The 22,614-nt window shown below is 36.3% G+C and overlaps 1 long non-coding RNA gene across 1 annotated transcript in view; it reads right to left on the minus strand.

Moving 5' to 3' along the window:
- Positions 1-13,627: 13,627 nt before the first annotated feature.
- LOC111772167 (uncharacterized) overlaps positions 13,628-22,614 on the minus strand; it is a 34,655-nt gene continuing 25,668 nt past the window's right edge. Inside the window, exons 2-3 of the long non-coding RNA XR_002806044.2 lie at positions 15,504-15,548; positions 13,628-14,096 (exon numbers count right to left, since the gene is read on the minus strand). This is a non-coding gene — a long non-coding RNA (uncharacterized lncRNA). The remainder of the gene's footprint in view (positions 14,097-15,503; positions 15,549-22,614) is intronic.

The following is a 22,614-nucleotide window of genomic DNA, read 5'->3' on the forward strand; positions in this document are numbered from 1 at the left end:
GTTTGTAATTTTTATTCATGGAAAACTTAGTGTGGTACAAACTGTCTCCATTGTCAGAACCAGATATCCATGGCATTTACTTTTTATTGGGTATTTCAACAACTCAGTATGTCTTCAACTTGTATTTACCTCATTCTCAATTATGTTAGTTTATTTTCTGTGAGTTTTTTCATTATTCAGATGCTCAGTGTAGTTCTACTTATCCTTCTTAAAATGGCACAATACTGAATGAATTTCATCTGCTGAATCCTGCTTAATACATTTTCACTGATGTTCAGAGTTATTTCTAGTAACTAAAGACATTAATATTAATGTTTGGAATTAAAATATCTCATGATATTTTTTACTCTGGGTGATGCATTTTAATAAATTGGGAGCTACACTGGTTTCACATTAGGGATGTCTACTGAAAATGACTTTATATCATTAAAACAATTATTAACTGAAAATGTAATTTACCGTTTTTAAAAAACCACCCCTACAGTTGTTGTGTTTAATTGAAACTTTTGCTGTAGTTTATTCTCAGGAATGTGAACACTAAACACCTTGGATATTCTAGAAACAGAATATTCAAAATCATGAGCAGTTGAATTTTTCACAGAGCAAAATCTTATTATTAATAGTCCCTGGTTGGTTATACGATGTTTAATTAAAGATATAAGATATTTAACTTTCTTTTTAATTGAAGTTATCACAAATAAAGGAAAATTAATTCACTGAGTTTGACTCAAGTGCATGGCAGCAGAAATGAAATGAGCAAAATGTCTGCTGCATCCTTTCACTGTTTTGAATTTTCCATACTCAGCAGAAAACCAGGATGCCCATACTCTCTGCTGTTAAAGTACATAAACCCCAGAGACTTGTAATTTCCAGACAATCCAAAAGCTATTCAGTTTTAATGTAGTCAATCATCTATGTGAAATAATTTAGTTTATAGCAATACATTTCATTTCATCCTCCTGAAATTTAACTTTCCTCATATTATGGGACTTATCCCACAATGCATCTAGAAATTATCTGATGTGTGTATTCACATCAGAATCCAATGAATGAAAGAATCCAAAATGAATGGCTATTAGACCTTTCCTGCTTTCCTCCAGCCTGCCCAGTTATGAAGAAAATTTATCTGCCAACTTTAGGCTCAACCTATCACAGGTCCAGAGCCAAGAAAGTCCAGTACTGAGTACAGGTTAGTAAGAAGCAGAAAAAATTTGCTGCCTTTTGACCAAGTGTGCATATACACCTATTGACTTCGCATAATCCTGGAGATAAAGCTGATTTTCCAAAACTTCCACACTGAAAGGCCAATCTGAATAACTGCCTCTTAATATAAAGCACCAATTTCCACTCTATTTACATACTAAGATTGGAGTCCTGCGGTATACACCAAAGAGATTTGCTTATAGCTATAGTCCTATGCCTCGTTCCCACTAGTTCTCAATGCACAAAGACGCTAACCCCTGTTTCCAGGGTGACTGTGAGCAGACAGTCTGCCTTTTGCCAAGAACCAATGCTGTATCAAAGATCTTGATATTTACAACTCATCCTTGCTTCCACCTGCATCCCCTGGAGTTTGCTTAGAGCGCTTGGCTGCTAGTTCTCTAAGAACCTAAACTTGCAGTCCTCTGGGATTTTCTTCTCTGGTGATAAGCCATGCATTTCCAGTCGGTTGTTCAGTCCATATACGGCACCAGCCTCTCTCTGTTTCCTTTTGGTAGCTCTTGAAATCAGTGCTTTTTAGCGCACACTGTGTGCTAGAAACTGTATTAGATACTTTACATTTGTCTCATTTAATACCAAACAACTTCATGAGACTGGTTCCAACAGTAGGCTCATTTTACAGACGAAGGCACTGGGGTTATAGAGATTAAATATTGTATCTAATTACACCCAGCTTTGAAAGATTTGTCAAGATTTGAACCCAGGTCTATATTATTCCAAAGCTTGGTTTTCCCCTATGTCATGAGACTTCTTATAACTTGTGTCTCTTAGCCAGTATTAGATCTCAATCCCATATTAGCCGAAAGTGTGAGGTAAAGAAGTGAGCTTTGCTGAAGGAAGACAGCACCAAATGCTAACACTAGATTAGCACACATAGTTTAGTGACTCAAACAAGAAAAAAACAATATGTTGAGGTTGAGAAGAGAATACACTTTTTATTTAAACAGAACTATGTTTACATCCAACACTTATTAGCCACATGACTTTGGTTAAGTTGCTTGGCTTTATAAAAAGTTTTTTTGCATTTTTAATGTTTGTTGATTTGTCTGTAATTTAGTGAAAACATTATCATCTACCTCACAGAAACTTTGTGAACTAAAAATGCAAGTTTAAATTCGGTAGAACAGGTAGAGAAGTTAGGAGTTCTCTTAATAATGATGGATTTTTTATCCTAGGGAGAGACATCAAGGGTTGCTTAGGAAGTTAAAATGCAGTACGGTCTCAAAGACCTGTGTACACAGAAGGACTGCTTACATGCCTAAAAGAAGCACTAACATAAAATTACCTTATTTCTATTATTTCTTCTGAGAGAATAAAAGAAAATGTTAAGTCTATGTACATAGCAAACTCTTATTCATTAATAAACTGTTATAAACTGTTACCGTAGAAATCTTTTGTTTGGAAATACACCTTTTCCCTTTATAATTGTGGTATGAGAATGGCCATGGAGAAAAAGCCAAACTGGCATTCTATCTGATACCATTTTCAGGGGCCAAAGTTTATATACCTGGAAGTAGGCACCTTCCTCAGGAACTTTATTTTTATTTATTTATTTAATTTTTTTGGTGAGGAAGATTGGCCCTGAGCTAACATCGGTTGCCAATCTTCCTCTTTTTGCTTGAGTAAGCTTGTTGCTAAGCTAACATCTGTGCTAGTCTTCTTCTATTTTCTATGTGGGATGCTGCCACAGCATGGCTGGATGAACAGTGTGCAGGTCCGTGCCTGGGATCCAAGCCAGTGAACCCTGGGCTGCTGAAGCAGAGTGTGTGAACTTAACCACTATGCCACTGGGCAGGCCCAGGAACTTTTGAACTGAAGTGTGAGCATCTTTTTAGTTCCAATGGTGAAAAAATTATGAAGGATAGGATATTCTAATGGCTGTGTTTCCAGTCATATGGAGAATGCCAGTTTGAGAAAATTTAGCCAACACGTAGAAAGAAGTAAAACATGATCCAATATGGAATTCTTAATTCCTACTCTTCTTGATTTATAATCAGTTCTGATGCAGTTTATCATAGCTTTCTCTTTGGAACTTGACTTTCAAGACATCAAACATTCCTAGTTTTATTCCTCCCACTGCAGCTGCTCCTTTCTGAGTCCACCTGCTGGTTCTTCCTCATCTCTTCAATGTCTAAGCATTGATGCCCCAAGGCTTAGTCCTAACACATCTTTTCCTTTCCACCTATGTTCACTCTCTTGGTAATCTCATTTAGTCACTTTAAATATGCTCTCTATGCTGATGACTTCCAAATTTAAATATCTTAACTCTACGCTTGTGTGTCCTACTGCTTACTCAGCATAACCACTTGGATACATAATAGGCATCTCAAACTTAACATGAACAGAACTGAAATCCTGATTTCTCCTACAACTCAACCCAGAGCCTCTGTACTTTCCTGGATCAGAGTACATGACAACCTTATTCTCCCAGTTCCTCTGGCCAAAAGCCTAAGAATCATCCATGATTCTCTTTTCACCTTTTACCATATCTATTCTTTCAGTAAAACACATTGATTTTTTACACCCAATGTATAACCAGGCTCAAACCACCTTACCTATGTTATAACTTTTGTCCAAGCTACAATCATCTCTTTCATGGATTAGTTCAGTAATTTCTGACATGGGTTCTGCCAATTCTTGCTTTTGGCTTAGTCTCAAGGGTTTAGTCAGAATGATTCTGTTAATCATAAACCAGGTAATTTCATTCTTTTTTACAATGATTTCACATCTTACTTAGGTAAAAGGCTTCTCCAGTCACTCTGTCATAGTTAGACTTGTCTTGATATTCTGACATTTGAGTAAAGAGCTGAGGGGAAAAGGGAGAAACCATCCTGTTATCTGCCAGAAAAGCATTCCAAGTTGAAGAAATGGCCACTGCAAAGGCTTTAAGAGGGAAGCGGGCCTTGCTGCTTAAAAATCAACAAGACTACCATGGGATTTGGACTCATATAAACCTAGTGTTCAGATTTGGCCTCTGCGACTTACTGACTCTGTGACCTTAGACAAAACTATAGAAGAGGCAAGTGATCAGAGAATCCAATGCCACTGGGATGCTGTTTCTGAATTCTCTCATTTAATAAATATTATTGAGCACCTTCTACAAACCTATTATAAGCCAGATATTCTAGACACTAGAGATAAATCAATGAATAAAGGAATAACATTTTTTGTCATCATGCAGCACATGTTTCAGTGATGGGGAAGCAGACATTAAACAAACTAAAGTTTATCCTGAGTAATACAGGATAAAGAGAGTGGAACAGCGTGAGTGGTGTTTACAATTTAAGACAGAAGTAACATTTGCATCCAGGCTCATATGAGTCCAAATTCCATGTTCTTCATAATCTTGTGATATTAATCTTAGTCTTGATATCCCTAATACCTTAAAAAATATCCAGAATATAGTAGGACAATGGTGAGTCAAAAACTTGCCCATTAAATAAAGTTGCATTCTGCCATGATTGCAACAAGAATACAAGCACAGGAAGGATTGGGGATGGGAGAAGAGAGGAACGGGAGAGCAGACTTTGCTTGATGAGCAGGCACAGCAATAACATTAGCATTTCCTAGAGGAAAGTACAGGAAATGTGATCAGGCTTTCTTTGCATGAGAAAATGAAGTTATTCCCTATGGAAGTAGCTATGATTTCTGCTTACTTTCCGCGAGATTGATTACCAAGGAGTCTTGATCAAAAACTAAATGCAGATGGGTCTTATGCTGGTAAAGCATTTTTTTGTGACATCTTAAATTTTATTTTCAAAAACGTATTTATTAAAGCACCATTGTGATAACATTAAAGAAAATGAAATATTTTGCCCCATAATTCTGCCAATTTAATTAAACTAATGTTTACATTTTCACATGTAAAGTTTTATTAGTATGTATTTATATTTATTGTTGTAGTCATAGAGTATGAAACATTTTGTATACTGCATTTATCACTCTCCTTTATTATCAGTTAATAGTTGTATAATAATCCATTGGTAATTATACCATAGTAACATATGCCCTTTTTTTTGAAGAATTAGCCACTCTCTCAGTGTCGACTCTCCTTTTCCCAGTTCTATCATAATTCTAAATATATGTTGCTCAACACTGGCTACAGAGAGTTTTAAAACACAAATAAAATTGCGCAGAGTCCACTAGCAAAGAGTCTGATTAAACTGATCTGCGTGGGACTAACTAAAGTGCTGGCTTCCTTTTTTTTTTTCATTCTTGAGGTTTCATACAGGCAGAGTTGAGAATCCCTGTGATAAAGGAGTGGATAACCCATTTAATATACTGCCTTACAGTCCCTTGGCTTCCTTGGCTCCCTCCTACTCACACCTGGTTATGATATGGAACCTGAAGTGAGTTTGCTCACCTGTTGCTCAGCAAGCCAATCTCTGACACTGGAGGTAGTGGAAGAACGTAGGAATTTTATTTTTGCACAGTGCTGAGCAAGGAGAGAGGGCAGCTAATACTGAAATCCCAAACTCCCTGAAAAGCTAAAAGGAAGGGTTATTATTTGGGCTTTTAGCTAGGGGAGGGGGAACATACAGCCTTGCTGGTCAGCAGCTTTCCCACCAGCCTGTGTCTCTTTGTTGGGAGGAGATAGTCAATCCAGGTGCTTGTCCTTGGCGGTGTCTGTTTCCATGCAGAATAGTGGATCCTGGAGCCAGGAAGCCAGAGAGTAAGCAGGGAATGAGTGTTTTCATTTTAACCCCATATATGCTGGGTTTAATGTGGTTTAGGAAACTGATATCAGGGTCGGTATCAGTTATTATTACCTCATATGACAACTCCAAAAACCTGACCACAATTTTGTAACCTTAGAACCCTTAACTCCATAGTCCCATTACAACTTGCTCAGAGAATCTCCATAGGAGACACTAATTAGGGGAGAAATCAGGATGCAAACTTGTCTCCCTTAGTATGTGCTTCTCTCCCCTTTTGGCATCAAGAATTAAGCAAAGTTATAGCTTTCCAACATCCTGCTTTGCTGTTTTTATTAAACAGAGCCACCAAGTTTAACATACATTTTCTTCTGTCTTAGAACAGTTGGTCCTCATCTTTTCCTTATTGACTACCTGGGGTTTCTACATGGTTGACACTTGTTTATTGACATTGTCAATTAACTTACCCAGTGCAGTGAATATACAATATGTTCTCTTGATAGCATCCAAGGTATGCTTTGTACACAAGAAGAGTTTTGTAAACTTGTGTTTCCCATAATGAAGTTAGCCAAAAGTATCTCTGCATGGCCATAGGAGCTTAAATTAATTAAACTGTTTGAAACGAGTGATTGCAATCTCACTGCTCTGATTACCTTATTTGCGTCCTCCTCTGTTATGTGACACACACATACATAAATTGAATTCTGTCCAGTTTTTTCCTTATAATACCGATGCAGTGGGAGAGCTTACCTTTTATATATAAAAATTATCTTTTTGAGGGTCAGCCCCGTGGCCCAGTAGTTAAAGTTCCACACCCTCTGCTTCGGTAGCCCATGATTCACAGGTTCCCATCCCGGGTGTGGACCAACTCCACTCATCAGCCCTGCTATGGAGGCATCCCACATACGAAGTAGAGGAAGGTTTGGCACAGATGTTAGCTCAGGGATAAGCTTCCTCAAGCAAAAAAAAAATGAAAAGGAAAATGGGATGATTGGTAATGAATGTTAGCTCAGGGTGAATCTTCCTCACACACACAAAAATGATCTTTTATCATTTTCTTGTTTTTTTGTATCTACATGGGCTGATGGATGTTAACTAAAATTATTGTAATAATTACTTTGCAATATATGTTAGTTAAGTCATTATGCTATGCATGTTAAATTTGTACAATGCTGTATGTCAATTGCACCTGAATAAAACTGAAAAAATGTATATATTACAATTACATAATTACATATCTTAAATTATAAAATTATAATTTAATTTAGAGAATTTACTCAACATGAACAAATCCTGCACTTACTGACAATCTAAGCATGCTGGGTAAAACCGTATTGATCCAACTTTGAACAAAGCAGAAGACATAAATCACTTCTGAGAAGAAAAAAAGTTAATTGTTTAGAACAATTTGATTACTTCATGCAATCTTGCCAAATCAAAACAAATATTCTACTGCCATGAGGAATTTAGCAAGTTAATGTGAGTTACAAGAAGACTAAATTTAGATTCTATGAATCTAATTTTTAGCTTCCATAATTTTAGTGAGATTTTTTAAGTTTTCTGATATAATCAAAACGTCTCTCACAGCTATTACTTTAGAGAGGAAACTCAACCAATGCGATCAAAAAGAATTTCTGCTTTCCTTAATGCTAGATTGTATAATGTCCCTAGTCATTCTCTTATATGAAGTAACCAAATCCACCACTGGTACAGGAGAAAGACATATATAAGTCCCTCCAGAAACTATTATAGTTTTCTCACCAGTTAAACGAATTGTGTGAATCCAATTATTCTACCAGTCACATTCCATGAAAGTCCTATCAATATCCCTCACTCAATGGCATCGCTGCATAAATAGAAGAATTTTAGGAATTTGGGGAAAGGGAAAGATAAAAGAGGAGTAATAATCAAGAACAAAACAATTGAAATCCATCCTATATATCTATTCTATATATGATAGATAGCATGTATATTTTCTTCAAGTTATTTTGTACAACGTGACTGTATGCATATGCCCCAAACTCATCAAATTATATACATTAAATATGTGAGCGTTTTTGTATAGCAATTGTACCTTAGTAAAGCTGTTAAAAAATATAAATAGATAAAAATCATCATGTAAATTTCAGTGCTGTGCTGAGTAGTAATAATATAGTAATAGTAGTAATAAGGAGTAGTAATAATAGTATAATTAGTAAATACTTAGAATTTGGTGTTTGTAAATTCATCTAATCTCAACTCTGTTGTTATCTAACCTCTACTAGTAAGCCTAAGAAATATATTTCTTACTTAGAAAGAACCTCCATACCATAATCTTAAACAGTAACATCGTTACACCTGTGCAAAGGCCTATGGAGCTCACTCTGGCCCTTCTCTAGGGGTTCGACTCCCCATGGAGCAAAGGGTCTCAAAGGTCAAGGAATATTTCCACCTGAATCCCATGTTTCCCCCATTAAGCCATGTCCTAGGTATCTAGGACCCCAAAATTCCTTGTCCAAGTGACTCCAAGCCAATTCCAGGGCCTGCCCACTTCCAATGTGCAAATCACTAAGCGTGAGGTTACACAAGGCGCAGTTACTTAGATGAGTATTGACAGATCTTGGACGGCAGAAACAAAGCAGCCATAGCCACACACACGAGCTGGATATGCACACTGTGGACAAGATGGAGTGAGGACTTTAAAGACAAGAGTGGCAGATTTGAGCCAAGGAACTGGTTTCCCCAGTTCCACTACAACCTGGTGAGGAAAACTCAGGAGTCCAAAATTCTGCATTTGAACCCAGCTTTCTCCTTGATATTTTGAAGAGCTACTTGCCAAAATCAGAAGATTAGAACTTTTCAATATTTGGAAATATGAGATGTGGGTCTTTATTGGCACTCTTGCCCTGGGCCTGCAAACAGGAGTCTGTATTCAGTTGGTCTGTAAGTGGAGGGCTCACAGTCCGGGTTGTAAATACGGAAGGGATGATATTGTCCACACATTGGGAAACCAATGAAAACAGAAACTGGGGCAGAGTGAGGCGAATGCCCAGAATCCATCTAAAGTATTTCCCAGTCAGCAGTGCAACCTGCTGAAAAAGCTGCACTAAATGTAACAGTCTGTTTGCACTCTGCTTCTGAGAAAAATCTGTTGCTGTTTAAAATAAAAACATCCCATTTTGTAATTTTAATGCTTTCAATCACATAATGTGTGATCTTTTCACAAGTTAAGTTACTATCACCAAGTTAAAATATGTTGATAAAAGTTCAACATGTGGAGGCATTCCTGGGAAAGAGAAAGACAAAGTGGGGAGTGTAGTGAACTGAAATGTTTTCTACAGGCGATTGAAATTCTGCTCTGCAATCCCTGGGTGTGGAGATATAATTTTGTTAGGAGCATTTGGTTTTGAAATGTTTTTCTTGTGTTTAAAATATTTATTCAAAAGGCATTTATCTTCATTAAAATGTACAGGTTATATCTGTAAATACAGGCTAGATACAGCTATAAAGCTGGAAAAAAGCGTTGGAATTCTGCCGCTGTTCCCTAAATCCATGTGTTCATAAACCGACTTCTGGCAAATAGGAATTTACCATGTCCAGATTTAACAGTGACGAGGAACCCAAGTTCTCTTAAACATAACATAAATTGAGTGGCTCCATGTTTGTTTTGTGTCCTTGGCCCTTCCTCATCAGAGCTCGCTTGCACCAGTGGCCATAGTCCCTAGGTCTCTGTTTATGCCCCATGCTCTGGACCATCTTGCATTCTCTAAACTCGGAGTTTGTGTTCATTGCTAAACATAGCTCTTAGAGTCATTGAACTTGTGATGCTCTTCTGAGCATCTTAAGTTTTAGAGCTTGGAAACAGAGTCAGCAGCCTGTGTGAGTGTGCCCTCATGTTCCAAATCAGAAATCCTCACCATGTTTCCCCAGAACATCTCAATGGCTTTATGGATCCCTGCTGTTACTTCTGTAGTCTGCCAGCGCTGCTGCTTTCCTTCATTATATCGAACACCAGGAACATTTATATAACAAGTGGGAATTGAATGCTGTCTATTTAATCTCTTTGTATCATGTTGTAGTTCATTAGCTTATCACCAGGGAGGATGGTTGAACTATGCTGCCACCGTGAGATCCCCAAAATTTTGCTAAACAATGAAACAGTATTGTCTGAGAACTGTTTATGCACCTTTAAAAAGTATTACTGTCTTCTTTGCTGTATTTCTTACATTAATCCCATGTGAATTAGACATACAAAAAATGGATTTCTGAAGTGCTATATACTTGCAAAAAGTGAGCTACAAATTTGGTCCTAAGTTTTCTGTTAATGAACAGAAGGGAGGAAAGATCATTCTGAACCACAGATAAATGTGTCCCCTAAAATACCTAACACTCACTCTCTAGTTTCTGCAGTCAGAATTTTTTTTAAATATCCAAAGCCAAGTAAGGAAATCCACCATTCCACATGCGGTATTATCGCCAATGGTCAAGATGATTTCCAAAGCAACAGTGGTGATGATTAAAATTGTCCTGTTAGTGGCTTCTTAAGACTCAATTCTCTGCTTCTTCAAGCCAATTTAGCAACACTGCTACATGCTTATTTCCTACCTCCAGACCTTGGGATGGTCATGGCCCTCTACTTCACTCTCCAAGTATGGAAAGAAAAGTAATCTTAATGCTTAAACATGGCTTCTTTTCACAAATTAAGAGAATGCTTCATTTTTTCCTTCAGCTCTGCTCATCTATTAATTCATTTCTTCATTTATTTATTCTATAAATACTATATGAGTATCTACAGGTATGGTTCTAGACACAAGCAAGCAAAATAAAAATCCCTACCCTCATGGAGTTTACAATCTAAATGGATGGGAAGCAGCAGAGGTGGGGATGAAATGCATAACAAACCCATAAGCGAAATATACAGTTTATCAGATGGTAATAATATTGCTAAAAGTATGGCAGGGAAGAAAAGTATAGAGCGCTGTTGTGAGTAAGGATGAAATTTGAAATACTGCTCTCAGAGAAGGCTTCTCTGAGATGGTAAGGTTTGAGCAAATATTTTAAAGAGTAAGTGAAAATCAAAAAGCTAGGAATAGCGGAAGTGAAGCTCAGAGGAATGGGAGGTAAGATCACAAATGTAAGCAGAAAAAAAATTTTTGGTCCTCATCTGAATAAGAAGGCCCTGGATGATTTGGGGCAAAGGAGTGGCTTGATTTTATGTGTATTTCAAATTGATCATTTGAGTTGCTGCATTGAAAACGGATTGAAGTGGGAGGCAAGGCAGAAACAGGGAGACCAGATAAGATATTATCACAATAATCACTGTGAGACATGATTGTACCTTGGACCAGGTGACAACATGGAAGAGTGAGAAATGGTCCAGCTGACAGATTTATAGATAAATTGTATATGGAGTGGGTAAGAAGGAGATATATTGGTTTCCTCCAGGTTTTTGGATGAAAGAAATGAAAAGAAAAATGGAGTTTCCATAAATCACATTGAAGAAAATTGTGGGAGGAGTAGGTGGTACTGGGGAAAAAAAATATCAGCAATGCATAGAAGGGACATGTTATGTTTGAATTCCTATTGAACATGCAAGAAGAAATATGAGAATAGGCAGCAAAAATCACAGATATGGTGTCCAGGAGAAAGATCTGGTCTATATATATAATTTGGGAATTTTCAACATGTTTGATGGTATATGTAGTTATGAAACTGGATGAGATCACCAGAAGAGGATGCAAAATAATTTCCTTGCTAAGTCATAAAACAGAAGAGTTTGATAACTGTAGCAAGGAAGTGAGGGGGAAAAATTAAAACCTGGAGAAGAGACACTAGGATAGAACCACAAATGGGAACATGGACTCCAGAAAACAGAGTGTTTGGATTGCTTCAAGATGAGTGTGATTCATGCTGCTGAGAGGTCGAATAAGTGAGGACTGCAAAACGACCATAGGATTGAACACCATGGAGATTGATGAGCTTGTCAAGAACCCTTTCAGTGTAGCAATGCAAGCAAAAACCGGATTAAAGCGGTTTCAAGACAGAATGAGAGGAAGAAAATTAGACGTTGACCGATCTTAGAAAGTTGCTCTTATAAACGAAAGTAGATAATTGAGGTGTTACCTGCAGATGTGAAATAAAGAGATGATTTTCTTTAGCAAAGAAGAAATTTAAACATGCTTGAATGCTGATGTAAATTGTCCAGTATATAGAGAGAAATAACAATGATGCAAGTGAGGTAAGAGTAGATGATGAGATGTCCCTGAAGAGACAAGAGATGACGTGGTGCACAAATGGAACCATTGGCCTTATGCAGGAGCACAGTCAGTTTGAGGTTAGTAACAGGAATGAAGGGCAAGTCTGTAGATGTTGACACAGGCAAGTAGATGTGATGGTGGAAGTTTGTGAAGGCCTTTTTAATTGCTTCTACTGTAATTCTGAAATAGGATCTACAAAATCAGCTGAAAGTAACAATGGGGGAGGAGGCATTGGAGGATTGAGCAGGGATATGAAACAATGAAATAGTCATCCAGGAGAATAGAAGAGTGAATGGACTAAGGTCCATTTGAAATTTGTGGTCTTAAAACAAAGAAAGAATAGAATGGCCATGTGTATGTGTGTGGTGTTTTTCTCTAGTTACATTCATCAAAGTGGGCAAAAACTGATTTTTTCCTAGAGTTTGGGCTTTGCCAGAAAAGTTATAGTAATGGAGGAAATGGCAATGGGCTTGAGAATGTAGTAATTTAGATGGCAAAGGAGTGAAAATAAAGACTTGAGGGGAATGAAGAATAATAAAAGGATAAATTATTTTCCCTAATGAAGTCAAACAATTGTTGGAGTCAGAGCATGAGAAGAACTCACGTGGTAAAATAGTGGCTGACAATCTGTCTAGAAATTGAGATTAGGGAAGAGAACAGCTATTGTTAATGACAAATCTAGGGCATCATTATAGATAGGACTGAGTAACTCAGTGTACACCTCAATAAGGGTTTATAACTAGGACAAGGCATAAGGTAAACAACGTGTCTGGATATTGAATTGCGGCAGGAGAGGTATTCGAGATCAAGGTGGAGCCAGCTACTAAAATCTCCAAGGAATGGAGAGGGAGGCCTGGGCAAGTAGTCAGTGTATAAATGCTGTTGGAGAGTTAATAGGTGATGTAGTTTGATGATATAAGATTCAAAGTGAAGTGACTTCATATCCCACTCTGGGAGACAGGCTCACTAAAAACAATTAGAGAGCTGCATGGGGATTAGGAAACTGAGATTTTTGTAATAACCAAAGGAAATAGAAAACATACTACAATAGCTGAGGTAAAGATGATGAAGTCTGGAGTTGCATAAATAAAAGTGAGAATGAAAATATATACTTAAAAACATACCTGACAAAATTAGGTGACAGAATGGATACGGTCGACTAGAGGATATTGAATAATCTGTTCAGTTTGGGACATGTTGAATTTGGGATGCCTGTAGTACATCCACTTGTTAACCAGTGCACAGCCTGAAACACGTGTCTAGAACTCAAGGAGGTGATACAATATTGAAAATCAGCGGTGGTACCCAAAACCACAGAAACCCATGGAAAATCCTTAGGTGAAGCACGGGCTTTGAGGCCTTAGCAGAGAAGAATGGCCCAATAAAAACTTTGTTGAAGGAATTCTTATTATTGAAATCGTATCGGGAGCAGTGATAGTGATATACAGATGGCTAGTGGTAGTGGTAACAATACAAATAAAATACTAATTATAAAGGAAAAGTTAAATCAAGAGCTGTTGTCCCACAGTTTTATTAAAAATCATGTCATATTTTATTTAGTTGTGTTAATCTTGATATCAAGTGCGTTGTCTGAATCCAAATAGGCATGCAATAAAGGAGTGTTGAGGGAAAAAAAAAAATGAACATTTTCCCCGAAAGAGTTGACCAAAGCTGTGTGTAACTGAAACATCATGAATGAAGCTTAAGGATCTTTGACCTTGCCCTTGGTCCAAAAGTTTTGCCACTTTATGCTCAGAGTAATTCAGAGACCCGTGTGTTACTCGGATCTTTCCTGTCTTCTTGAAGCCAGTCTCTAGGGTCATCAGAACGATGTCAGGGGAGCTGGACAAGGAGAGCAGCACCAAAACAGCAAAGGGGTCAAACTCGCCATTTCTGACCGCAACCACTGTGACTAAACCAGCCCGTGTCTCAATGTTCTCCGCGGATTTGTCCTATTCTTCTTCTTCCTGCCACATCTCCGTACCTGTGGAAATCCCAATGGTGAACATAGTTTCGGCTCAAGCTGAAACTCTCAATACATGGATTTTGCAGATGGGGAAAATGAAATTCAGAAGAGTAGTTACTTGTAAACAGCCAGGTAACTGATAAATTGTAGAGCCTTCATTTTCAGTTAGACTTGCTAACACCACAGCCTAAGTGTTGTCCATAGAATATATGGCATTTACAACTAAACAAAATTCTTAAAGCATACTCAATTTATAGTGATTTAAAATTTTACTAATTTGTTCTCAACACATGTTCCTAGCAACTCTGTTGGCAAAAATAGCATTGTCTTAAATATTGTAAACTAACAACAAATTATCTGTGTTCTACAATACCAAGCTATTTTAGAAATGTATTATGCAATGGGATTTGTCCTACAAATTATGCCTACAATAGAAGGTAAAGAGCTGACATCAATAATTAGCAAAAGACAGAATTTTGATTCATTGGTTCATGTCTGCATTGTTTATATAATGTTACTGCCACAATTCAAAACAACATGCAAACTATGTTAAAGTCCTGTTTAAATTATATAAATAGAAATTTGCACTCTGCCAACATATACTAGTGTGTGTGTATGGTGATAACTTTTGTTACTATCTATAACATACAATATTTTGCAGAGTTTAATTCATTTTTAAGAAACGATTAAGAACATAGGTAACTGGGACATGTTTTAAATTGTTCTTGACTTAGAGATGCTTGACAAATTAAAAATGGAAAAATGCCATTCATTATAACAATATTAAAATAAGCATGTACTATATATAAAAAAAACTTTTAAGTTCTAAAATGAAGTTTGCTATCCATTTGACATTTATTTTATAATTATTCTTAAAATTCACTGGAAGAATCTCCAAGGCTTCCCATGTAACAAAATTCTCTCTGAAGACTGCTATTTTGTTTCTGATAAATTATTACACAGGCTTTTAAAACCTGGAGGAGAATATCCAAGGGGGTTAACCAAAGTCAATAAATTAAGTATTACCAAGTTCAATATCTAAGGGAATAGTAGAAAAGTTCCATTTTCTTCGTTCACCATAGTTTGGTTAATTTTCTGATATATTTTAAAATGGTGACATTTCTTTTCTGGTTTATAGCAGGTCAATCCAGATAGTCTAATCTATCATAAAGGGTTTAAGGCTAATGGGTAGCAACTGGATAGGTTATGAAATAGAATGAGGGAAGAAAGGATCTGAAAGGAGCTCAAATTTGATAGATGTTGGCATAAAAACTTCTTTAAAATCTGAACTGTGCAGAAACTTGATGGTTAAATGGAGCAGATTTTATAAATGAATGTGGCGGTGTGATTGAACACAGTGGGGAATCATTGTATTCTTCTTTTTATTATGGCCCTTATTAAAAAGAAAATAGTAAAGGCTGTTACCTGGTAAAATAAATCCAATACATGTGCCTCTGTAAGTTTTTAAACCTGATAAGGGGGAAAGAAAAGAATATGTCAGTAACGAAATGAATCGAACTTTGGCAATGAAGGTACATTTGATACTTTGAATGAACAGACATCTTGTTTGACTAGAAATGATCATGGTTCCCATTTCTTGTCAAACATGTTAGCTTCTTGCTGTCAGAGAATGCTATTCCATTTCTGATATTTCAGCATCAGTCTTTTGCTATTAGAAAACCAATGCCGTTGGCTGTCAGGACTTTACAGTTTCAATTGGCAGACTTATCTGTCTTCAGCAGGATTAGACAGAAATATATCTCATTCAGAGGCTGCTCCTGTGGAAGACGGCTGCAGCCGCAGGAAATTTGAGTACATTAGCTTCAAAGGACCTATCTGCCACTCTTCTGACAGTAGGCTCTTCAAAGTACCTTCCAATCTCCTGCTCCTTGGGCGGTTTTCTCTGCATCTTAAATATGTATTCTTGGCATTACATATAAACTTCAACAATCTCTATGTTTTAACATTATTTACATAAATACAAGAACAAGTCATAGATTTTTACTCAATTGGCACTAATGTTTATGATAAATTGCATAAAAACCATGGGAAAAGCTCATAGACAGTGTATCTCAGATAAAATCAATGTCTGTAGGACAGATTAAAATATCAGAGTGAATGAGAATTTTATACGAATGGCCTGTAAGTTTAAAATAGTGCTCTCCTTTAAAAAAAGTGTTAACTGGTAGTTTCAATTATTACTTAATATTTACAATACAGAGGAGTTGTCAGAGGAAGTCATGGTGCTTTAGTTATTTGAAAGAAAAAAGTGGTAATTTCTTCTGTTTTTCAGAAAGGGTGCAGACTGTTTCCAAGGATCCCATCTACATTTTCTCTTCCTATTCTGTCCTTCCTCCCTCCTCATCTCACTTCTCTTTCCCCTCCAAAAAAACCCCAATGAAGCTGCCAGAGGGTGACGGTCTGCGTGTGTGTGCGTATGTGTGTTTCCTTTTCCTGAGAGACTACATCTCTTGGTATTTATATGCCTCTAAAATTTTTTATCAAGTGCTTTATAATCTATTCATTGAGTATTTTATTACTCTATGAAATCTGCAAACATCTTTACTCAGAAAATCCCAACTCTCTCTCTAGCATGGGAAAATAGCCTATATCACTGAAAAATGTCAGTGGCTCTAGTTGGGTTTGACTTTTTATTTTTGTGGTGACAAATAAATTCTGTAGAGACTATTTCTTTAATTCTCGATTTTAACACACTGTGTTGGTAAATCATAAGACATTTTTGGTTTATTTTATTATTTTTTCTCTCATTTCTTGTTTGTTTTGGTCACTCTTTCAGAAGGATACCAACGGTTGAGTAACTAGTATTGATAAGTAAGTCTTACTCGATGTTTTTGCATAACATAGTTTAGGGTCTTCTTTCTTTATTTGGATAAATTTTCGATAGACTTTTAAGGCATAGCCACAAAAATAGTTGATAGAACAGTGATAATCAGAAGCCCCTATGGTCCAAAAAGAAAAGTTCATTTAGCATCCTATATGCTTTGCTTCAAAGAGAGGTGAAAGCTACTCTTTTGTAATTAACACAGAATTTTTATGGTGTAAGGTATACTACAATCTATGGCTTTATAGCTCAAAGTAAATGGAAACCTAACAAACAACTGCTTAATTTGATCACTGGAAATAACTATACTGGATAATTGTTATTTAATACTGATTTATTTCCCTTGATGGCCCAAGAAAATACACAATGCAAACATGTGGGCCTGTCCCTAAGGGGCTTACTTCACATTCACAGATTTGACTATTATTAAGTACCTTGCCCTCACACACATTTGCAGTTATCCTCACTAAAACACAGTTACTAATTACAGAAGGATTTTCTCGTAGGAATTTTGTTTCCAATTTTATAATTATCTTTGGTGCGTTTCTCTGGCAAAGTCTTTCACATCTCAGTTAAGCTGCAGAATCTAAATTAAAAACAGTACAGTGATGTCATTTAGCATATTGTCCACTATGAAGTCCTCATATCTCTCCTTTATCTAGCATAAATCCAGGTAATTTATTCAGAAAGCATTTATTAAGCATTTAGTTTCTGCTAGGTCCTGAGGATTCTATCTACTTCTGCGAGAAACTCACAATTTGCGAATGAGAGAGGACATGTAGTGTCAAATTTTAATAAGGTTTATGTCTAGCTACCAATAAGAATTAAGCATTACAAATCAAAACTACACTAAGATATCACCTTACACCCATTAGAATGGCTAAAATAACCAAGACAAAAAATAACAAATGTTGGAGAAGTTGTGGATAAAAAGGAACCCTCATACACTGCTGATGAGAATGCAAACTGGTGCAGCCACTATGGAAAACAGTATTTCTCAAAAAACTAAAAATAGAAATACCATATGACCCAGCCATCTCACTACTGGGTATCTATGCAAAGAACTTGAAATCAGCAATTCAAAGAAACTCGTGCAACCCTATGTTCATTGCATCATTATTCACGATAGCTGAAAAGTGGAAGCAACCTAAGTGCCCATCAACTGATGAATGGAGAAAGAAGATATGGTACATATATATATATATATATACACAATAGAATAGTATTCAGCCATAAAAAAGGATACAATCATTGCATTCACAACAACATGGATGGACCTTGAGGATATTATGTTAAGCGAAATAAGCCATATAGATAAAGACAAACTCTGTATGACTCCACTCATATGTGGAAGATGAACAAACACATGGACAAAGAGAACAGATAGTAGTTACCAGGGAAAAGGGTAGAGGGTGGGCAGAAAGGGTCAAGGGGTGCACGCACAATATAACTGACAAATAATAATGTACAGCTGAAATTTCACAAGGTTGTAAACTGTCATAACTTCAATTAAAAAAAAAGAATTAAGCATTATGGGAGTACAGAGGGAGACCAATTCATTCTTCCTGAAGGGGTTTGCAACGATTTACACAAAGTTCTACCTTAAAGGAAAAATATCAATGAATTTAAAAAGACATTTCATCTTTGAGTGCATTTCTCGTAAAATGAAATTACTCTTGTGTGTGTGTGTATATGTAGTGTGTGTGTGTGTGTGAAAACAGAAAATATTATTGGACAAAAAATCAGGGAAAATTATTTTTTCTTTATGGACCATAAACTACAGTATGTATATTTAGTCTTGTAAGAAGAATGACTTTAGATGGAGATGTTGGCATACCCTTTTGTACTCCTGGATAAACAATCAGAATCAGTTGTCTATCCACTAAAGGGCAGTGGTACATAATGCATCAAACTTTCTGAAAAATTGGCATAGCCAATTACTTCATTTATGTGTCTCTGAATTTACTACAAATATGTTTACTCATACGTATCATCAAAAAGGAAAACACGAATGAATTAGAGGTGTTCTGCTCTTATGTTTATCTAAAGGTTCTATGCTTGAATAGAGAGAAGTTCCAATTCAAAACAATATTTAAATATTTATCAGCCTGAAAATAGTGATATGCACATTGCTAGGCTTGTTACTTTTTGTGGCCATTGATTTATATAATTCTAATTTGTCTATTTTAGAAACTGACATTGCAGTGAAATGAAATCTTTGGGTAGGAGAAAATAAAAGCTGCAAATGAGACACAGTTCTAATACTATCACAGAAAATTATCTATTTTCACTTATGATACCTTAACTGTCATCCCCTAAATAGTGAAGCAGGTTATTCCCTAATATTTAATGCCTCACTAAGTTGTTTCTTATTAGAAATTGTATTGCTTAAAACAGACATTTTCCTAACGGTGTCATGGTTTTTCCTACATTTTATGTCATTAAAAATTATGCATGCCTCAACAACAGCATATCCCAGTTGAGTCATATCAATGTAAATAAAAATGCAAAGAGGCAAAGTCGATAATAGTACCAAAAAATTGGTGTTTAGGGTATAATCTGGAGATTCATACTGCACAGATGTTCAGCAGAAATGAGATCTGCACCTCAATTGAGTAAGAGTATTACCTGTTTTATTGCTCTGTCTATGTACAGCAGGCAAGGGTGCAGAGACTGTGACCTTGAATGCATCACAGAAGAACACGCTGCTTCAGGAAAACAAAAAAAATCCCTACTCAAAGGCAAGTATGTTCAAATAGTGAGAAAATAAAAGTAATAAAAAAAGTAAGAAGTTAAAAAAATTAAGCTAACAAATATTGCAATATCTAGTGTTTAGATCTAGGGTGGCAGTTGTGAATGCATCAGTTTAGTCAAGATAAAAAAAGTGAAAGAAAAGATATTTTATTTCTGCAGCGAGACTGGGGATTCAAAGAGCATGTCAATCCCTTCAATTTCTGCTGTTATCCGCAATGTGATTATTGTGCAGTTGGTCAGGGAGAGTCACTCAAAGGTACTTGATTTTGTGTAGTTTACAACCAACTTACGTTCTTCCTGAATGTGTCTGTTTATTTATCTTAGTTTAGATGTCTGGATCCCTGATGCTTTGAAAATAGTAGAAACAATAGTTACCACTTAACTTCAAAAGGAGCAAAGCTAATTTTTAATAAAATTTGAGCATCACCACTTCACACACACACACACACACACACACAAAGCCTCTGATATTTCTCCAAATCAAGGAGAGCCACCTTTCTAAACTCCCTTCTTTAATTCAGCTTGACCTTCCTTCCAGTGACTAGATATCTGGGGGAATTATAGCATTAATTGGGTTTTAAAGACGTACAATTTCCTTCAATTTGGCATTTCCTTCAATTGTGGGTAGAGGCTCTGTCGCCAAGAGGCAAAAGCAATATTTTTATATCACAGTATAGATATATCTTGCCAGAATGAAGACTGGAGCCCATGTTTACTCAAGCAAAAATCAGACTTTTTCTTCCTCTCAAAAAATTTTATCTCAAAAACCATAGTGGTCCAGAAGAGTGTTAACAAATATCTTATGCATTTCCTATATTGATCAAAATAAATAACAAGAGCAAAATTGTCATGTCATCACAATATGCAAAATGTAGTTTACCATGACACTTCCCATCGTGACCCATTTCAAAACTCTTCTTAGCCACATTTACTCTTCTTCAAACGTAGAATTTGAAAGAAGGCCACTACTCCTCCAGGTGTCCTCTTTCCTTCTCACACTTCTATCATGAAATGTCACAAACTTATTCCTCATTTTCTATAACAAATCAATTTCCTTCTAATCGCAGGAGGAACAACTTCAACAGTTTCATTAGTGTAGGCATCAGTTTATTCATCCCAGTATTCTAAAGGCTCAGTTCCATGTGAAGATAAGTTTGTCAAAGCAAATTTTAAAACAGACATATGGCTTCCTATTTTAAGCCCATACACTGCTTGATAAAAAATATTATTTTCTTTGTCCTTAATTCTATTAAAATTTTATATATTCATTTTTATTCATAAAAGAAATATCTCCAAGGTATTATGGGGAAAAAGAAAAAGAGAAGCAGAGAAAGAGAGAGAACGAGAGAGAGAGAAAAGGAAAGAAGTAACGAAAGAAAAGAGGGGCCAGCCCCATGGCATAGTGGCTAAGTTTGCACGCTGCACTTTGGCACCCTGGGGGTTGTGGGTTTGGATCCCAGGTGCAGACTTACACACCACTCATCAGGCCGTGCTGTGGCAGCATCCTACGTACACAATAGAGGAAGATTGGCACAGATGTTAGTTCAGGGACAATCTTCCTCAAGCAAAAATAAAAAGTTAGAAAGAGAGAAAAGAAAATTTGAAACACCTAAATATGTAAAACAAGCCTGATTTTAAAGCATGTTCTTCCAATTAGAAAATACAGATTTCAGGGGCTGGCCCCGTGGCTGAGTGGTTAAGTCCGTGCGCTCCGCTGCAGGCGGCCCAGTGTTTCGTTGGTTCGAATCCTGGGCGCGGACATGGCACTGCTCATCAAACCATGCTGAGGCAGCATCCCAGGTGCCACAACTAGAAGGACCCACAATGAAGAATATACAACTATGTACCGGGGGGCTTTGGGGAGAAAAAGGAAAAAAATAAAATCTTTAAAAAGAAAATACAGATTTCAAATTCCTTTGAGATATTTTGGATCTCCTGCCAAAAAATTCAAATAATGATTTGTCTTGCTCTTGAAATCTTAAATATTATCCTTTAGTGTTATGTCATCCTCATGCGTGAATATGTTGTTATCACTTTAGTATTTATTCTTTTGAAATGTATTACAGTTACCTATAGTTTTGTACTTGTAACTAACTAGAATTTTCCTTGAAATCCTTATGAATGAACAACTGTAACATTGTAGCTAGAAGGAAAAATTCATAGCACTTTTTAAACAAATCACAAAGTTTGCCAACAAAATCATCTACGAACAAAAACATTAAGATTGTTCTTGACAACACATTTTGCCACAAATAAAAGATTACTTATTTGCTTATATGCATTCAAAATTTGGTTCCTCTGTGCCTAAATAATACCTAGGCACAAAATGTATTTTTTAACTTTAATCCTTTAGCTGTTACTGTCTCCTCATGCTTTAAATACCTTTCATGTCCTTTTTACCATATTGAATTTCTATTCACTGTGCAATATTTAGTAAGCGCTATAATCTATGAAGCGTTCAAAGATCTCCCTGTCAGAACGAATTATTCTTTCCTCTGGTTTCACTCAGCATCCTACATGTGCCTGGGTTCAGCATTTATATTAATTTGACTTTTAATTATTTTATTTATTTATATCTCTATATCTGTCTCTGACATATATTTAAAGACAGTAAGACTTATTATCTATGACTACCTTACATCCATTACTAACACAACATCCAGAATGATATGTTTTCTAAACAGACTATTTTTTAGAACAGTGTTAGATTCAAAGCAGAATTGAGCAAAAGGACAGGGATTTCCCACATATCCCGGCCCCCATCAAGCACAGCCTCCCCGACTATTCACATCCCACATGAGAGTGTACATTTCTGACAATCTATGAAATCACATTGACACATCATTATCACCCAAAGACTATAGTTTAAATTAGATGTACAATCTGTGGGTTTTGGTAAATGTGTAATGACGCAAATAACCCACTATTATAGTACGATAC

The sequence above is a fragment of the Equus caballus genome, chromosome 5 (assembly GCF_041296265.1).
Source record: "Equus caballus isolate H_3958 breed thoroughbred chromosome 5, TB-T2T, whole genome shotgun sequence".
In the NCBI taxonomy this organism is placed as follows: Eukaryota; Metazoa; Chordata; class Mammalia; order Perissodactyla; family Equidae; genus Equus; species Equus caballus.